Source organism: Pteropus alecto, unplaced genomic scaffold (assembly GCF_000325575.1).
Source record: "Pteropus alecto unplaced genomic scaffold, ASM32557v1 scaffold72, whole genome shotgun sequence".
NCBI classification, from domain to species: Eukaryota; Metazoa; Chordata; class Mammalia; order Chiroptera; family Pteropodidae; genus Pteropus; species Pteropus alecto.
The window spans coordinates 3,328,189-3,347,318 of NW_006436811.1; positions in this window are offsets into that span (position 1 = coordinate 3,328,189).

Sequence of the window (19,130 nt, forward strand, 5' to 3'; positions counted from 1 at the left end):
ATATATTACTATTCTGCCTACATTATACCCTCAATTTTCAAAGAGGCAAATTACTGAAGGAAATAATTTCACACACTTAGTTAACATGGCATCAGAAGAAAGGGTTTGAATATGTATGTGTGGATCTGCGTTCAGGGAGAATTAACAGGGGAGTAGGACAAAAGTGGTGAGAAACTGTCTCAGTAATAAAAACAGAGACGTTCTCACATATTAGTTAGCAGCTAAATTTTAAATGAAATTATCTGTGCATTTTTTCAGAAGCAGTAAAAAAGAGAGTAAGAATCTGAGATGTATCAAGCATTACTTAAAGAGAGACATGCTGGATGAGTCCAGAGATTGACTGCCAGAAAGAAAACAGAAGGCAAAGAATCAGATTAGAACTAAGCAGGGGTCTAAACTCGAAGTGTAAAAAATGCCCAAAGGGTGTACCCCAACACCCTGACTACATGTTTCTTGGGACTGATGATACATTAAATTTCCCTACTCCTCTCTGTCCATGTTTTTGACCAAATAGTTACTAGATTATCCATGTTTATTATTACTCTCCATAGGACACAACATTTCTCTACCAGAAAAAAAGGGATGGGTGGTCACTGTGAATTCCTGGGTATTAATTATTATCATCAATGACATCTATTCTTTTGCATTCCAAAGTGCTCATTTATGCCACTCTTTCTTTATTGATCTATTTTACTAGCTACCAGGACAATCCAAACCTTTCGTGAAAACTTTTGTGTTGGTCTCCTGTCTAACCTTGCTCACAGACTTTAATTTTCTCACTGCTCATCTACCATGAAGTGGCTCTGTTATTCTTGAACTCCTTAATTTAAATCAATTTTACAACTTCCATACTTTATTTACATGCTTACACACAAACCGTCTGGTTTACCTCTCCAATAATAATAAAGAAAAGGCTCTTCTAAAATGCAGTACACTTCTGATGTCTGCACAGTTTGAAGCGAAAGCATGCACACTTGAAATTTTGTTGTAACTCTGTAGGTTTTCTACGAGAACACACAGCATGTGTTTGTTTTATATCGTTAATGCACACATAAAATGTTTTCATCCTCCCTCACCTGGCACCAAAAACATATAAGCTCTTATTTAAAAGGAGTATGTAAAGAATCAGTTTACAATTAGAAATTCTCATCCATTAGTAACATTAAAATTATTATTTTTAAAAATCTAAATAGACATATAAGTGCTTTTTCATAGCCAGTTACCTCTCCCCCCCCCTTTTTTTGAAATGTATCACTTCTTTTATTTTCTATCTGGTCTTATTGATTCCCTTCATGTAAGATCATCACCATTTGAGGCTTCTATTATAGCAATAGTTTTTAATGAGTCTTACTTCAATTCCTCTGTATTCTAATATATATTGAATACTACAACTTTTGTAACTTCTTAAAATAACTATGGCCGTGTAATTTTCTTGCTAAAATGTCTGTAAAAGTCCATCTCTTATGTTTTGTTATTTATTCATTGAGCAAATATTTGATGCTCATTATGGTCTATTCCCTAATTTAGGTCGCATGAAAACAGTAGTATATAAAACATAAAATTTCTCTAATATAATGAGGCTTAAATCTTATTTTTAAATAGTATACAATCATATGTAGGGAAGTGGTAATGTAAAAGCTACTTTATGAGGGTGGTCAGCAAAAGGCCTTCTAAGCTGTTGACCTCCTAGTTAACTTACCTAGGGCAATCAGCCAGGAAAATGGGAGCAGGGTATTCTAGACAAAGTGCAAAAATCAGTGTAGAGACTCTAGGGCAAAAGCAAACTGTAAGGGTCTAGAAAGCAGATGATCTGTTCTGCCACAAAATGAGGAGGAGACTGGAAAGAGATGAGGTGGAAAAGGAAGGAAGGACTGCATGGTACCAGAAGGCCACAGAAAGCCTTCGTATTCTGTTTTAAGTGCAATGTGATACATTTGGAATTAGAATTCTTTTGATTCTAACTTACAGAAGCCCAGTTTGAACAACTTTTAGGGAAATGGGAAGAATTTAATGGAACAATATTGGGTGGGGTATCTCACAAAATGCAAGGCTAGCCACGGAGCTGGGTCTCAGGAACGAGATCAGGAATTGCGGATATACTGTAAAAAGATGATGTCCCCCCTCTCCATCATTGCTTCTTTCGGTGTGTCTGCTTCATGATCTTTCTTTGGGAAGTGAAAGTCCACAAGTGCCATAGTTAGAATACCAGAATAGGACCCTCCTTTCTTCTCCCCATACCTGTATCTCTCTGTCTCTATCTCTCTGTGTTGCTTCTAAAACTGGTAGAAAAAGTACTGTGTTGAACATTTGACAATACCTCAAAATGAGGAGGTAGACCAAAAAAACTACATATTCATACTTTATAAACACTTATTTTATATGTTTGTCTATAAGCAAGGGTATCAATTGTTTGTCTATAAGCAAGGGTATCAATCGTTTGTCTATAAGCAAGTTGTCATACCAATTATAGAGTTAAACAGTTAAACATTTAATGTCTTGTTCAAGGTCACCAGCTAGCCTGGAAGAGGGCTAAGTTCTATTTTAGAGACAAAGTCATCTTCACACTAATTTATGTAATGCAGTCCATAAGATTAAAGCAAGTATTTTATCTCAGTATTCAATGTCTTCTATAATCTTTTCTCAAACGATTCTTATGTGAACCTTTTATAAAATTTTTAATGGGTTACTCAGAGGCTGTTGAAGGAAAGCTATACTCTATGTCTCCACCAAGACCAATTTTATTAAGTCTTGTATTCCTGGTTACTTTAGATACAGATCTCCTTGATAATCCATTGTTACCCACATATAACTCAGTATCATCATTAATCTGTGAATATTCGCCCAAATTTAGTTCCGTACAAACTTCCAGTTTTGTTCTCCAAATTCTCCCTTAGTGATTAGAAAATTCCAAGATATCCTCATACATATCTTATGAGAATGTATTATTCTCATACATTCCTCCAGCCTCTGTGTTAAACTGACATGTGGCTATTCCTTGGGTGATGCTATTTCTTCAGTGACACAAAAGCAGAAGATATTTACCTCTCTGACACCATGTACTTTGGGAAAAGAGGCATGAGAGCTGCAATCCTTTTTAGAAATATTTATCCCTTGTTTATGGTGTCCCTTTAAACTTCTCCTATCATCATTTTGGCAAATTCAACATCTAGATTAACGATCCTTTCAAAATTCATTTGTATCTATCTTCCTCTCTCAAGCACCATGTCTAAGTGACTATTACTGAGAACTGAGACCATTTGGTTTAGTTTGGTTCTAGGAAATTGATAAAGATATACCAGTAAGTATTATCATATTTTGCTTCTAGAAATTTCTGCAGATTAATTTATCTGTGACAACTTTCTACACAGCTAAGTGAACACTTCTTATTAAGCACTATTTTAACTATCAATAATCCTTCAAGACCCTCTCTTTACAGTTAAACCATTCCAAAACTGATCACATTCTTTGCTCAATCTCAACCTGTTCTTAACTTGATGAACTCTCTTATAACATTTGATCTCAGGCCCAGACTTTTTAAATACGTCTTCCACCTATTTCTCCCTTCCAAGACTCTACTAAGATTCTGTCAAAGCTGTGCTCTCTCTTACTATAATAAACTGTAATAAACGAAGCTTTGCTTTATTAACAGCTTGTCAGGTGATATTTATTTATACACTAAAGTTTTTAAAAATAAACTACAGCCAACATAACTACTGTTGGCACACATTATAATGAAAATTTTTTTAGAGCAAGAAATACATCCATCTTGCTCACCATTATATTTTTTGTTGCTAGCCAATACGTGATATATAATCAATATTTGGTTAATATTTGGAAATAGATGCAGGCATGAATCATTTGTCTCTTTGTACTGCCTTTCAGAATTACTCTTATAATTTGAATTTTATTCTCCTGCAAGGCTTATTTCAAATTTTATTTGATTCAAAGAATCTTGATTTTTTCCATTCTGAACTGCCTTTTTAATTTTTCTGCTACATGCTATGGCATTGATTTACCACATGGTATTTATTTTTTGTGTTAATCACTATCCTTAGATGCACTGGATTTCTTTAAACAATTACCTGTATTACGAGATTATTAAGACCAATGTTGTCTTTTATATATCTTTTTTTTTTTTAATAGACCACCTTCACTCAGTGCTTCAAGATCTTTTACAATCATAGGGATCTAAATATTATTTTTTAAGTTAGTTACTAAAATTTATTCTTCTTTTATGATTGTGGTTTTCTCCATTGCAACTTTCAACGTAAGAATAATTGATGTATTTACTTGGTACATTAATATATTAATTAAATACACACAGTCTCCAGTTTACAATGGTTCGACAGTTTGACTTATGATTGACTTTACAGTGGTGTGAAAATAAAACGCATTCAGTAGAAACTGTGCTTTGATCTTGACCTTTCTCCAGGCTGTTGGCATGCCAAGTGAAACGCTCTCATGTTGATGGGCAGTAGCAGCAAGCCTCAGCTTCTGGTCGGCCCTGCAATCACAGGGTGAGTGACAGATACTCCACAGTGTACTGTGCTGCCAGCATTTTATGGATATTGTGTTCTGTATTTTCACATTCCATCATATCTACAAAATGCCCATCTCTGTCTCCTGCTTCTCTGATGAGAAAAAGAAGAGGAAGTCAATTACTCTTGAGATGAAACTCAAGTTGGTAACTGCCCAAATGTAGGCTAATGTAAGTATTCTGAGCACATTTAAAGTAGGCTATATGAGGCTCATCTATGCTGTCTGGTAGGTTAGGTATATTAAATCCATTTTGATTCATGATATTTTTAACTTATGATGATCTCATCAGTATGTAACCCCATTAAAGTCAAGGAACATCTGTATATCTTAAGATAATCTAATGTATATATTTAAATAAATCTTATCCAGTGGAGTTTTAAATTGCTTACAGTATTAAGATAATAATGAAAGCCTATGTTCTCAAATATTATAGATGCTCTTGACTTGACATTTATGTTAGGGATAGTTATTAGTGTGTATAAAGTTATTTTAAGTTCAAAAATAGGTAAAAGAGAATACTGGCTGTCATGCAGCACAGTGTTGGAATTGATGTGTTATTGTCTATTTTATAATTCCACAGAGGCACAGGTTAACTTGTAAATTGTCGGCCAGTAGAGATAAAAGTATTTTTCATCCATTGGGACTAATAACAATAAAGACTGTGGTTTATGACACTGTTGGACAGTAACCAGTTTTGTAAATACGCTGAAAGTCTGCTTAAATGGTCAAATGTTATTTGGACCAGTTTTAACATACTGATTCCATCATTAATGAGTTAAATAAAATCACAGACACATTTTTATTTTATAAATTTTCATGAAAGTCACAATATTACCTTCTAAAAAATTATAAGATTAAGTACTTTTAATGGAATGATTGCTGATACGAATATTTTATCCAAATTTAAAGTCATTTTATGAGCAAGATAATGCTTTTTTGTTAGTAGAAATACAGACAAAGCAGTAGCCTCATTTAACAATGATGCGAACAGATATTTTCTCACACAAGTTGTAAGAGAAAGAAAACCCCGCTCTTTCAAAACTGCAAGCAGGATGAGAACATTCTCTGAGAAGAACATGCAATTCACCTTAGGGAGTGAGGAGCCCATTCGTTTGGGAAAACTGTTAAAATTTACGTTGACAAACAAAAATATGCAAAGTCTAGTTCTTTTGCTGGAAGTATTTCAGGTGATTCTTCTCAGGCTTCCAAACTTTAATATGTAGAAATTCACTTCAGTGTTGTTTGAAACTTGCAGATTCTTAGGTTCTAATTCCAAAAGTTTTGATTGAGTAGTAATATTTGACATAATTTTCAATGAGTTTTAGAAAATAGTACCCTGTGCTGGTTATTCTCCTTTGGCTCTCTCAATGCTCATGTTCGATTCTTCCCCTTCCCGTTCTGAGCACTGGAAGAGTGAGTGGTCCACAGACTGCATCACCCAGGATTCCCTTCCTTCTGGCTCTGGTTGGCTTCAACCTATGAAGGCATCTAGCAGTAGGTCAGATGAAGAAAAATCATGAGTTCAGGTTTTGAAGCCCCTTAGAACTGTGCTTTCATGTGGTTCTGAAAGGAGCTGCGTCATTCTAGAACTATAGCTTCTGGCAGGTGACTAAATTCGCACTGGGATTCTGAGTTGAAAATGTTTTCCAGCTGTTATTAGTACTTGAACCTCCTATGAAACAACTTAATTCCATCTACAACACTATAAATAGATATTTCAATTAAGACTTTTAAAAATACAAGTTGGATGTCATTTGAAGTAACCATGATTGATATAAAAAACAGATGCACATTGTCCTTGCATTCTACTTCCTAGGAACAATGCTCTAAGATACCTGTGCATACTTCAGCTAATTTAAGAGTTCTTTTCTCCTCCTATCCATGTATTAGAATGGATAGACAAGTAACTTTAATAAAGGTGACCCTAGAATAATAAAATCACTTTAGAGATTACTAGTTCTAAGATTTTTTGTCTTATTATCTTTTATAAGATGATAATCATATATCTTCTAAACAACACACACATATGCATGCACACACAGACACACACACACACACACACACACACACACACACACATAGAGAATGTTATATCAAACCCTGAAGGCTTTAAGTATTTCAGATCAAACAGAATCTTTGCCTAAAATACAGACATTCAATTCAGCAGAAATAAGTTCTGGCAGAGTAATGCAACTTTAGACCATCTGTGTGCATGTGTATGTGTGCGCGTGCGGGTGCGTGTGTATGTGTGCGTGTGCGTGTGTATGTGTGTATGCATTTAATCACATCAGAGTCATTACATACAAATTTGGATAAATATATTAAAACAAACATATGCATGCATAAAAGGCACTTAAAATGTCTAGATAAATTGAGAAACAGATTATGGTATACTTGTCAAATCTGAGATTTCTTTTTTGATAAGAAATGTTATGTGTCAATTGCTCAAAGTTGTAATTCTTATTAAATTAATATGATTATATCTCTTAAGTTCTTCTTTTAGGGTGATAAAATGGCATAGGATTTCACTGTTTAGCTATATCCCCTTTCCTCTAAAGTATCATATCCATATTTAATCACAATATAATAGAAATCAAAAAAAAATTTTTGGTTTCCACCTTTGCATATGATCACCTACACAATTAGAGACTTTCCTTTTTTTTTTCTTTAGCAAAACATAATAGTAGCTTTTTTTCCCCATCTACTCTTTTGTCTTTGGGGGATGTCCTTGGTATAATCATGGCTGGTCTATCAACCGCACACACAAAAACCACGGCATCACATACTTCAACCTTCATTTTTTCAGAACTTTAGGTTATTTAATTAGTAACGAATTAGTAAAAACATATTCCAACTCTGTTAATGCAAAAATAAAAATCACTTAGAATATATCACTAAAATGTGAAGTAAGGCTAATATTATCTTGCATATTATAAAACAATCTCATTTGGGAAAGGATGAGATTGGAGATCCAGGTAGCAAATTAGATTGATGTGCTGCCCTCCACATAATGGCATTTTCATTTCAGAGCCCTACCAAGTCCAAAACAAAACCATTTTTTATAGTTGTTCAAAATCTCAAGAGAAATGAGTTCAGGTGGTCTCAACTTAGTTTCTCATGTACAAAGGGACACATCAAAAAGCTGTCAGAATGACAGTAATTTATCACTTTCACTTTTAAGAAGCCATGGGATTACAAGCACGAGGCAAATAACAGTATAATTTTCCTTTCTACCTCAGCTAGAAGTTTCTATTTTATTGGAAGAATAGTCTTATAAAATAAAAATTACATGATTTGTCATGACATAGTCATTAAAATATTCTTAAAATATTTAATTATTAATATTAAAGGAGGAAATTATGTCATCTGTAGCCATGCTTACAATAAATGTAGCAGCTAAATGATATTATCATACATCTTTAAAACCATTATAAATCAGACAAGTGAACAAAACTTAAAAGTTTTGTTTTCTTATGCATTTTCATCATTCAGATGGTAAGTAATAGGCTCCTAAAATATACGATATTCACAGATTTTTATGTTCTAAGGAGTTTTTGAAAATTTTATGTCAGTGTGTTTTTCAAGGAAACCAAACAGTTGAAAATAATTATAGTTTATGTAAATAAATAAAATATTATAAAGTTTGAAGCCTTCAGAAGTACAATAATGTCCCATTAGAATGTATATTAATTATTTTAAATGTTTGCTGTAGATATTCAAATATTCGTTTACCCTCAAATATCCTGTGAAATATTGGTCTCATGGAAATCTGAAATGTCAACAGTGTGACAGTTAAGACAAGTATATCAGTATTTGAATCAGTACAGAGATGTGGGTTAGGACAAGGACAGGACACAATGTAATTTATTCAAATATTATCTGGGTTCTTTCTCAGATACCGACTAATCAAGAATTATTAAATTAAACAAGAAGCCAGAAGCATTTTTGATGATCTAAAGTCTAAAATCTAAAATGTAGTATATATAGTACAGTGCATTTCCATTTCAAATACAAAAAATAGAGAAATAAAGTCAGGTGTCCTTTAAAACAAATTAGAAGACGATGAAGAATGTCAGGGCTTATTAAGAAGCAACAGCTATTTTATTCCATGAAAATATCATATAAAGGTAGAACAAAAATTAACTTTTGTTAGCTGATACTTAAGAGAAAAAAAATTTTAGTAAAAATTCATTATGATTATCTAGCTGATAAAAACAAAATTCTTTGGATCACATAATAGATGTCTTTTTATTAGAAAAGATGTCCATTAGAGCCAAGCTGCACAAATTGATCTATTTTTACTGATCTTTTAAAAAAAATTAAAATTTATTGGGGTAACATTGGTTAATAAGATTATATAAGTTTCAAGTGTACAGTTCTATAATACAGTATCTGTATATTGATTGGGGTGAAGGGAGGTAGAAGAAGGTAAAGGGAGTCATATGTATGATGACAGAAGGAGACGACTTTGGGTAGTGAACAAATAGATATTTTATCATATCTTACTTTTACAAAGTTTCAAGGAATCATGTGGTTGAATAGCTGAACTTATGTAAAGTAAAATGTACTATTAATACATCATTTTTCAAATGTACACTGGAAAGAATGTACTATTGCTTTATCTACTATGGAATTTTTATGAATCTTTAATTAAATTTTATCACATTTTGCCAAGGAGTTTTGTTGTTGTTATTGTTATTCTCTACGAATAAGTAGCTTTCACACTTCCTAACAGAAAAAAAAAAATCATTATTCTCATAAAAGAATGGGCAAGAAAAGACTCTTATGAAGAAAGAGAAAAAGTGATGAACAAATCTAATCTGTCGTTTAAAATTAGATTATAAAACTTTTCCACTTCAGTCAGAATTCATAAAAAAAAAAAAAAAGAGGAAAATGCCAACCAAAGACAGTGAAATAACTTTTTAAATGATTTTAAAATTCTCCGAATGAGGTATATAAAACCCCTTTTCATTAAGATGGTACAGAACTAACTTGATTAAGTTTCCCATAAAAGATGCGTGACTGTGAACGGATTCTCTTTATGAAACTCAGATAACAACATGCTGTTACCGCTCACTGGAAAAGCAAACTTGAAAATTTGGTAGGGTCTTCTCCACTTTTAGAGCTAACACCAAAAATATAAACCATCACGTCCTTAAATATAATAGATTCTCTCCCAAAGCGTCTAAGATGTTTCATTCATTCTAGGTCTTTCAGTATAATGAACTTCATTATGATTCAAACATCTTATGATTACTTTCAAACCTCAGTACCTCACTTCCATTTTCAGTCCTACTCTTTTAGTCTTAGCATTGAATTAAAGTATAGTTGTCCTCTTACTCTCAAATAAACACAAGCAAGAAATTTAATTGTAAAAATAATTGTAATATGAAAAATAAGAAAGAGTATTTTACTTCAAATATATGTTATTCCATCATTGAGGATCAGGAGTAAACATGATTCAAACAGTCTCAGTCCAGCTTATATATTACTTGTAGATTGCCTCTTTCCAAAGCTTTTTGTATAAAATAATAAGTCATAAAATACTTTTTAGGGAGGGAAACTTTGCTCTTCAGTTTCTGTAAACAGTATCCTGCCTATACCTTTATTATAGTATATTTTAATAATTTCACTAGGTCTTGGCTGAAAATAAAATTAATGTCCTAATAAGAGAGTATACAGTTTTAATAAAATAATAATTATCCATTTACTGCAATAATTTTTCATAAAAATAATTTTTCAAAAATATTAACTTTAAACTAATCTATTTTTGGTTAATAGGTCAGTTTGAACCAAAGATAAAATCAGACATAAAATAAATATTTAAAATTAACATTATAATAGAATCTTTACAGGATACAAAGGTACATAAGATAAAATAGTAGACAACAGTCTATTAAGTACAATAATATATCACTAGGAAAGTTTAAAGGCATAATGAGTTCATAATACAGTATGTTAATAGTGATAACTAAGACCACTTAAAGTGATATAACTTAACTGTTCTGACTGAGAACTGAGATAAACTTGGTAATAACAACTATTTGCTCCAGAAAATTCTTGCCTAGTACAACGGACTGCAAAGTAGTCAATATCTGTGCTCTTTGCTTCAGGAAAGTTTTACAATTTATCTGAGCGAAAAATTTGCTCATTAAGCACGTTGCCTCAAAAAGACAACAGGTTTTTCACTTGGACAGTAACTTCAAATATCAAAACAGTTTTTTTATCAGATCTTGTCATAAGACCTGCATCTTTCCATGCAAAATAATTCTATCTATTGTGTTACACACTTAGCCAACCAGTCCCCTGCCGTGGATGGCCTATGCTAAATTCATTGAACTTATACCCCCAAACCTCATTAATATCTTTTCCTAACTTTCTTATTTTGAATCACTATGAAGACTCTGCTAAGGTACAGTTGTCCCTTGATGCTGTAAGTTTATAAATTCAGCACTGCTTGATCTTAGATGTTTCAGTTAGAGCAGTTTTGGATGAGATTAACATTTAAATTAGTGAACTTTAAGTAGAACGGGTTGCTCTGTGTAATGTAGGTGGGCCTCATTTGATTAGCTGAGGCTTGAATAGAACAAAAAGATTGACTTCCCCAAAGCAAGAACGAATTCTACGGCCGGCAATTTTCCCCCAAAACTCTAACATTGGATTTTCCCTGGGTCTTCAGCCTGCAGAACGCTTTGCAGATCTTGGACTTGCCAGCCTCCATCATCACATGAGTCAATTCCTTAAATATCTCTCTGTTTATATACCCATCCTGTTGTTTCTGGTTCTCTGGAGAACCCTAATGCAGATTTAGACTGTTTCACAATCTGCAATTGTTCTAGGCTACCAAAGAAGCTGAAGGATGAAAAAATAATGTGGGTACACAATGTAGGTACTCTGAAAAAGAACCAAGCACTTAATCCAGTTTTCTATTAAACTCTTCAGAATAAATTTCTCTAAATACAAAAGAAAATTCTTAGGAAAAAAAAATATGGATATCATGTAATGAAATATTAACCTTAAATTTTGCCACTATCACACAATTTTATCTTTGGAAGGAATCACTACTCAGGTGGCAGAAATCTGTGTAACAAACTTCAGACATTATGCATTCATCACACAGTAAGCCTCACCGGTGTGTCTGCAATCAAAGAATATTTTTTCTCTTGTGAAACCACATCTGATAACTTAATAGAAATAAATTTATTTTATAGATGTTTAAATGCTCTCAGGGAGACTTCATTCTTGAGATAACCAAGAACTCTTCTTAATAATCAGGTCAATTGTAGTACATTTATGTGCCACTTAAGAACAGAGATATGTTCTGAGAAATGTGTCATTAGGTGATTTTGTCATGGTGCGAACATCATAGATGCACTTACACAAACCTAAATGGCATAGCCTACTACACACCTAGATGGTATAGCTTATTGGTCCTTGGCTACAAACCTCTGTAGCAGCAGTCCCCAAATGTTTTGGCAGCTGGGATCGACGCTCCTATGAGAATCTAACGCCTGATGATCTGAGGTGGAGCTGAGGTGGTGATGCTAGCGCTGGGGAGCGGCTGCAAATACAGATGAAGCTTCACTCTCTTGTCTGCCACTCATCTCCTGCTGGGCGGCCCGGTTCCTAACAGGCCACTGACCTGTTAGGTTACATTATACCATACATATACATAGTGATTTCGGGGATTTATTTTTTAATGCCCTCCTCATTAAGATTTATAGCCATTTTCCTGGGAAAGTCTAAAATATACCTGTACTATTATGCCTCAGAAGTTGACTAAGACACTCTCCATATGACTGATATGGTCCATAGCTCAGAGGTTGGGAAGCCCTGATCTATAGGATGTTACTGTACTGAATTCTGTAGGCAATTGTAACACAGTGTTAAGTATTTGTGTATCTAAATATATGTTAACATAGAAAAATCAAGTAAAAACATAGTTCAAAAAATAAAGTGTGTGTGTATGCATGCATTCCCACATGGTGGGACACAGCGAGGGCTTTGGAGGGAGGCACTGTTGGAGAGAGAATAGATGTCAGGAGAAGGAAGGGAGGAAGGGTGAGATGGGAGGAAGCAAAGATAGAAAGGTAGAACAGAGATAAAAAAAAAATACCTAGAAAGATAAAGCTTGATAGGAGAAATAATAAAAAGGAATGGGGTAAGAGAGAGAGAGGGAGAGAGATGGGGAGGGATGGGGGCAGAACCAGGAGCAAAGAGAGGTAAAGAGAAACAGGGAAGTGAAGTGAATCTGTGCTCGCGAGTGTGTGTGTGCTTGTGCATGTGTGTCCGTGGGCATGTGGTGGGCGGACAGCTTGCCCAGACTTCTCATCTATTCAAACCACTCAGAGCCAGCAGTATATTCAACATTGTGGTTGGGTCCAGCCTTTTCTTTCAACCTCACAGACCAACTTTTTGCTTATACTCCATTATAATTTTATGAGACCACCTTTGTATATGTGGTCCATTGTTAACTGAAATTTCGTTATGCAGCGCATGACTAAAATTCGAATCTTAATCTACTATTTTGCTTGTGTCTGAATTAAGCTCCAATTGAAGATCTCCAGGAGTTCATGGCTTTTTATGGTCTAAATATTCTGCTGATATTAGCAGACTTACTAGTGTTGAATATATTAACATTTAGATTGTCTCATACATACATTTATTCAACTTGTATATTTTCCTCTAGAACAAGAAGGCAAAAAAGGACCAAAACCCATCACTGTAAACTTGATACAAAAAAAGACTTATCATACTTGTGCCAATCACTGTAATACTAATCTTCCAAGACACAAAACACAGTAGGAAAAGATATTGATTTGTTCAGAACTCCATGACAAAAAAAGGAGATAGCAATGCCCTGCTTCTCATGATACCGAATCCAAGAAGTATTTTATCTTCAATGCCACCTAAGCCTATACATTTTACAATGTTTATCTGCACTTTGCTTTAATTTTTTAACGCCCTCCTCATTAAGTTAATTATTTATTGCCCTTTGTCTGAGGTCTAAAATATACCTGTACTATTATTCCTCAGAAGTTGACTAAGACTCTCCATTTTTCACAAGTCTTTAACCAAGAACTTCATCATCTTAAATTCCCCTATGATTCTCTTATCCAATATATGAATCACCTCTTATTATAGTCTCTTGATAATGTGATGTCTAAGATTGATTTTATATATTTAATTAGCTCAAGAACATTATGCTTGTTTAAAAAAGTTATACTTTGTCAAAACAAAAGATATGACTTATTCCAGAATAAAACATATTCCAAGAATGCTTGTCTTTCAAATATGACACATTTTGTATCATTACTTTTTTTTTTTTTTTCATTCTGGTCAAGAGGTATTTAGAAGATTCCTTCATCTCACTGCCAATATAAGCAATGAGTTCATTACTTTTCTGAAATCATTATATATATGTATGGTATAATATAACCAAATTTTCAGTGATTGTACCTCTAAGCAGAAACAAACAATTGATGATTTAAAATAAACTCTTCAATAACTTTCCATCCATTCATGAATAAGTGATCTGGACAAGCCCTTGGTGTTCTGACTCAACTACATGAAAATCATCAGACAACAATAGTTTATTATAACATTTCTTTTTACTCTGTGGCAAAAGCCTATACACTCTGTTTTGCACCAATAATGGCTTTAATTCAAATAATAGAAGCCTGTGAACTGAGATTTAGATTTTCTTTTAAATTTGATAGTTCCTCATGCTAAACAATTTTTATTGCTCATTTAAAAATTCAATATTTATCAACAAGTAGGTATATCCCCTCTAAACTTCTATTACTCCCTCACACATTTCCAAGCTTTAATGCAATTCTTTAAATCATGGCACTTTATTTCCATAGTCAGAATAAGGAGATATAAATAACTGACTGAACTCTGCCTAGAATTATCATCTATGTTCCAAACATATTTATTTTTCAAATTCTTACAGAAAATTTAGATATGATATCATATGAGTATCATCATATGATCAGAGCAGGGAATTTTCAAGATTTATCAAAACAGAATTCAACTTATGCACAGTATATGACCCTTTACTAGAGACCAAATCAGCCTGGATGGCAGAACACAATGCACACTCTAGATCTTGACAAATGTCTAGAGATAAGGGAGCTAGCATCTATCATAGTAGCAGACATGTTTTGGATGTAGTATATGACTTTGTAATGCTTTCGAAGAAGCAAGCATTCTTGATATCATCAGGAATTTTCATTCAGAATATCAAATAGATTAAAGAACTCTTTATGTTCTGATACTTTTGAAGTATATAGTCATCATATAATTAGAAATCTACACACAAAAGAATAACTTGAAGGCCAAAGGAAAGGTTTTAGGTAATCATTGTGAAAGACAGGAGCTTTAATTAAGATCTTGGCAGCCTTAACCAAAGTCTAATTTTTTAAAGAAGATAGAAGAAGTTATTATGTAATGCCAGTGAGTGGTATCACAATTAAAATACATATATATCTGGTTATGTATTACATGAAAATAATCTTTAGCACTTTCAGATCAAACACTTGCTAGTCCCTCAGAAAAATTGGAATAATTTTACATTAAAATTTCTACCACAGTAAAGACAATTAGAATATTATATTCAACCAATATTGGAGTTGAGATTTAACTAAAATGGCTAAGGAATCTCTGCTTTGTGTATCATCTGTCATTATTACTATCCTGGTGAACCTGTAAAGATGGGATGTGGACAACAGAACAAGTCTTAGGGTACCTTTGAACACATTCAACTGAGTTTCATACAGTACATTCTGCAATGAATTTTAAATGTGTCTTTGTCATTGTTCCCTTACTTTCGTGATGGATTGAAGCTTTACTTGATGGAAGGCTACTGGTTGAATGTTAGCAAAAGTATTGATTCATTCCAAATCTGGAGATTTTCAGTCTGTCTCTCCAGTGAAAGTAACGTTAGTTTAGAGTAAATAATATTACAGAGAGTTGCAAAGCCTTGCTACTTGCTTAGAAGTCTCACTGTCCAAATTATACTCAATCTTCAAAAAAGTTAGAAAGAAAAAAATATAATTCTGAAATTAAAATCTGCAAAGCATTTAATGAATCTTGATCTTCTATGGCCTATGATTTGTTATTGGTTTTAATATGAAGGAATTAACTGCTTCTGGGGTTCATCTAATCCTTATGATTTAGTAATAGGTCAACCCATCTATCTAAAGATATTGCTCTGATGACAGACTCTGCTCCATTGCAAATAGGCAATGTCCAAATACTGCAAGGAACTTCTGCAAAATACCTGTTCTTATCAGGACATGCAGTTGAACCTTCCTCAACATTGTTTTAACAACTCTTGAATAATTAATTCCTAGAGCCCCGATAGTCTGGAAGAGCAATCAAAGAAAGACAGCCTGAAAACTCCTATGGAAAGGACCCTGCCAGCATGTAAGCAAAACTGAAAGAGGCTGGTTGTTAGAATCACGACTATTTATTTAAGAGACACAAGCTATCTTCATATCAATTGCAGGATGCTCTGGGTGCAGACTTGAAAATGAGAATTCTTAGGAATTATCTGGAAGCTGACACATTCAAGCTCATGTAGATAACAATGTAAAGTTGAAGTTCCTGTCCAAGACTGAGAGAACAAGATCCTGAATTGGCAGAGTATCGTGCTTTAATGTATGGTAATGTATTATTATAACTATTTTATTTTCTCTTTGTGGGGTTAAGATTTTGATTTCAATAGATTCTAACTAGCTTTTAACTATGATGCCCATAAGGCTTTTTTTCCCCTTAATATCGCTGCTGCATTCCCAGCTACTCCCTGGTATAAGTTCAATATCTAGCTATAGTTTGCTTATGATTTAGCCAATATCTGAAATTCAGTCAACTTTTTGGTCTGTATATATATTCCTCTATGTTTCATCCAATTCCATTGTGAAACAAATAGCTTCAAGTTTAATGATCTCAACCAGTAAGCAATTTTAGAAGCAAACATTACGAAAAGACAGCTAATCACATAAAACTTCTTCTAACGTCTCACATAGTAAAAAGTCCCAGGCCCTTTTGTAGGAACCTGGATTTGTAAGCAAACTTTCATGTATACAGAGCTTGGGAAGACTCTATGAAAGATATTGTGTTTATACTGAAGCTTTCCCACTTTTATATACTTGAATAAGAAGGCTCACTGGGTGAATTTTTTGACTCAGATCTTTAATAGATGATCTGTAACTGTCTGGCACCTCACCGGTCTTTTCAAACAACATTGAAAATGTACAATACTAATCGGCTACTTCAATGGTATGTTTTCTAAAAACCAGATAGTTAGCTGGTCCTTTACAATTATTATTTGATTTGTAGCACCAACGCCTATAGGTTACTGTAGGCAAACTAGGAGGGGCTTACCTTAGTAGATTGTTACCCATCTCCCTGATAGTCTCATATTCAAATAAACCCAGGGTCCATTATTACATATTGATTTATCCTATCAAAAAAAAAAAGATTATTTGATAACTTAATTCAAGGAAAAAGATATCTAGCCTTTGAACTGTAACCCCAAAACTTAACCAACAAAAAGGAATTCAGGACTGTCTTTAATGCTCTTCATTTCATACTTTACAAGGGGTCCAGAAAATGGGGAGAAAGTCTTCATTCTGTGATTCAAATCTTGACTAAGATACCAGACAACTACTTGCCCTATAAGATTGGACAAGCAGTTGACTAAAACAGATTATCCTTAAATACAATATTGATTTCTTTAGAAGGAGCATGTGCTATCTTTGAGGAAGTATGCACTACTTCTAAACCCTAGACCTTCCTGTGATCTTTGATAGTATGAAAAAGATCCAGGAAAACAAAGAATAAAATTAGGTCATTTGGCTGATACTCCTTACCTGGTTCAGAGGGACAGAATCTTTCACACTGGGATAGAATCTTTTCTCTTCATATAAGTTGGGTGTTCTTGTTTTCTTGGTTTACAAGTGAACAAAACCTGATTGAATCAGCTTAGTTTGGATAATGACACAAGGCAGGGACTTAGAATTGAGCCCATCGGCATCATCATAGCTGTTGGGACTCAGATTTGAGAATATCTATGTCAAAATAACTGCTTGCTCAAAGAACTTCTTGCCTCAGAGGCAAAGCTATAAAACTTTACTATTTCTTTAAGAAATGATGAGAAACTATTTTTTCATGCAAACAGTTTGCTCATCGGGGAAATCAGGTGCCTAATCATGGTGATAGTTTACACTTCTCTATAAACAGCTCACTTGACAGTTCATAAAAACAGTTCAAGAAAATCTGCCTCAGAGCCCTTACCTCACAAACCTAAAATATTGTGTCATACATTTTTTCATAAAAAAACTTCCTGCCTTAAATATATTACAATTTTATCTGCCAATTATATCTCAATAAAGCTAAAGAAAAGGGAAAAAAATCATAAAAAGCTAGCTTGATATTAGAGCTGATTTAGACATTATATTGCCCTATTCACTAGAACTAGGATGAACGGCGATGCTATGAGTAAAGATAAAGTAATAGAGGACAACATGCAGATGTTGGGGTAAGACTCTTTCACTTTTAGAATTCTCTGTTTTGAAATGTCCACATTGCATGTAGTTGGTTGAATGACTGAGTCTGTCCAGTGGATTGGTGAGAGATAGCACGTTAAGAGTTATCAGTAAAATGATGATTGTAATTGTGAAGAAAATGAAAAGAGAAGAGAGAACACAGTATAACCCTTTGGGAACAACAGACTGATGAGTAGGTAATAGAGAATATAAACAAACAAACAAAAAAACAAATATAATGATGGAAAACTTAGAGCAATGAAGGAATAGCAAACTTTGAATGTCAATCAGGTTTTAATGCCAAAGAAATGCACTTAGAATTTATTTGAGTAAAAAAAAAAAAAAAAAAACGACTTAAAATTTATTTTAGGAAAAAAAAAAAAAAAAAAAAAAAATGGTGCCACTGTAATTTGAGCATAAAATTGAGTTTTGGGAAAACTAAGAATGCACATGTCCAGATTGAAAAAAAAAGGTTGACAGAAACAGGGGCAGGGGTTTAGGGTGTGAAAACATGCTATCTCAGTACAGGGAAGAAGCATGAAAGTCTGTTTGCTCTAGAGAAGTATTGCGTGGAAAACAAAGGGGAGATTGGTATCAGGTTGTTCAATATTAGGATGCAGTTAAAATCTAATGTACAATATACTGAATCTGTGTGACCCATATTCAGTTTTCTTACTTCCATTTTCCCAACTGTTTCTCCACTATATTTACCTAACTTACATTTTTTCTTCACTTTTAACTATATCGTAGAGCTGAAATAGGTTATAGCTTATGGTCTGTTATATTCTAAACAATAAAACCTCATATAATATTAAAATGTATAAAATATTAATATTTAACTAATAAAATTATGCATTTAGTGAAATGTATAATAAGAAAATTAATTTAAATTTATTCCTCAATATTTCTCCTTGCCTTTTGGTGTCTATGCCCTTTCTCTAGTTATCCTCTGAGGGGAGAGGAGGGTGATGAATAGTGGGAAGTTATGAGTGCTAGGCCAGAAATTCAAACACATAAAAAAAAAGAAATATTTAGTTT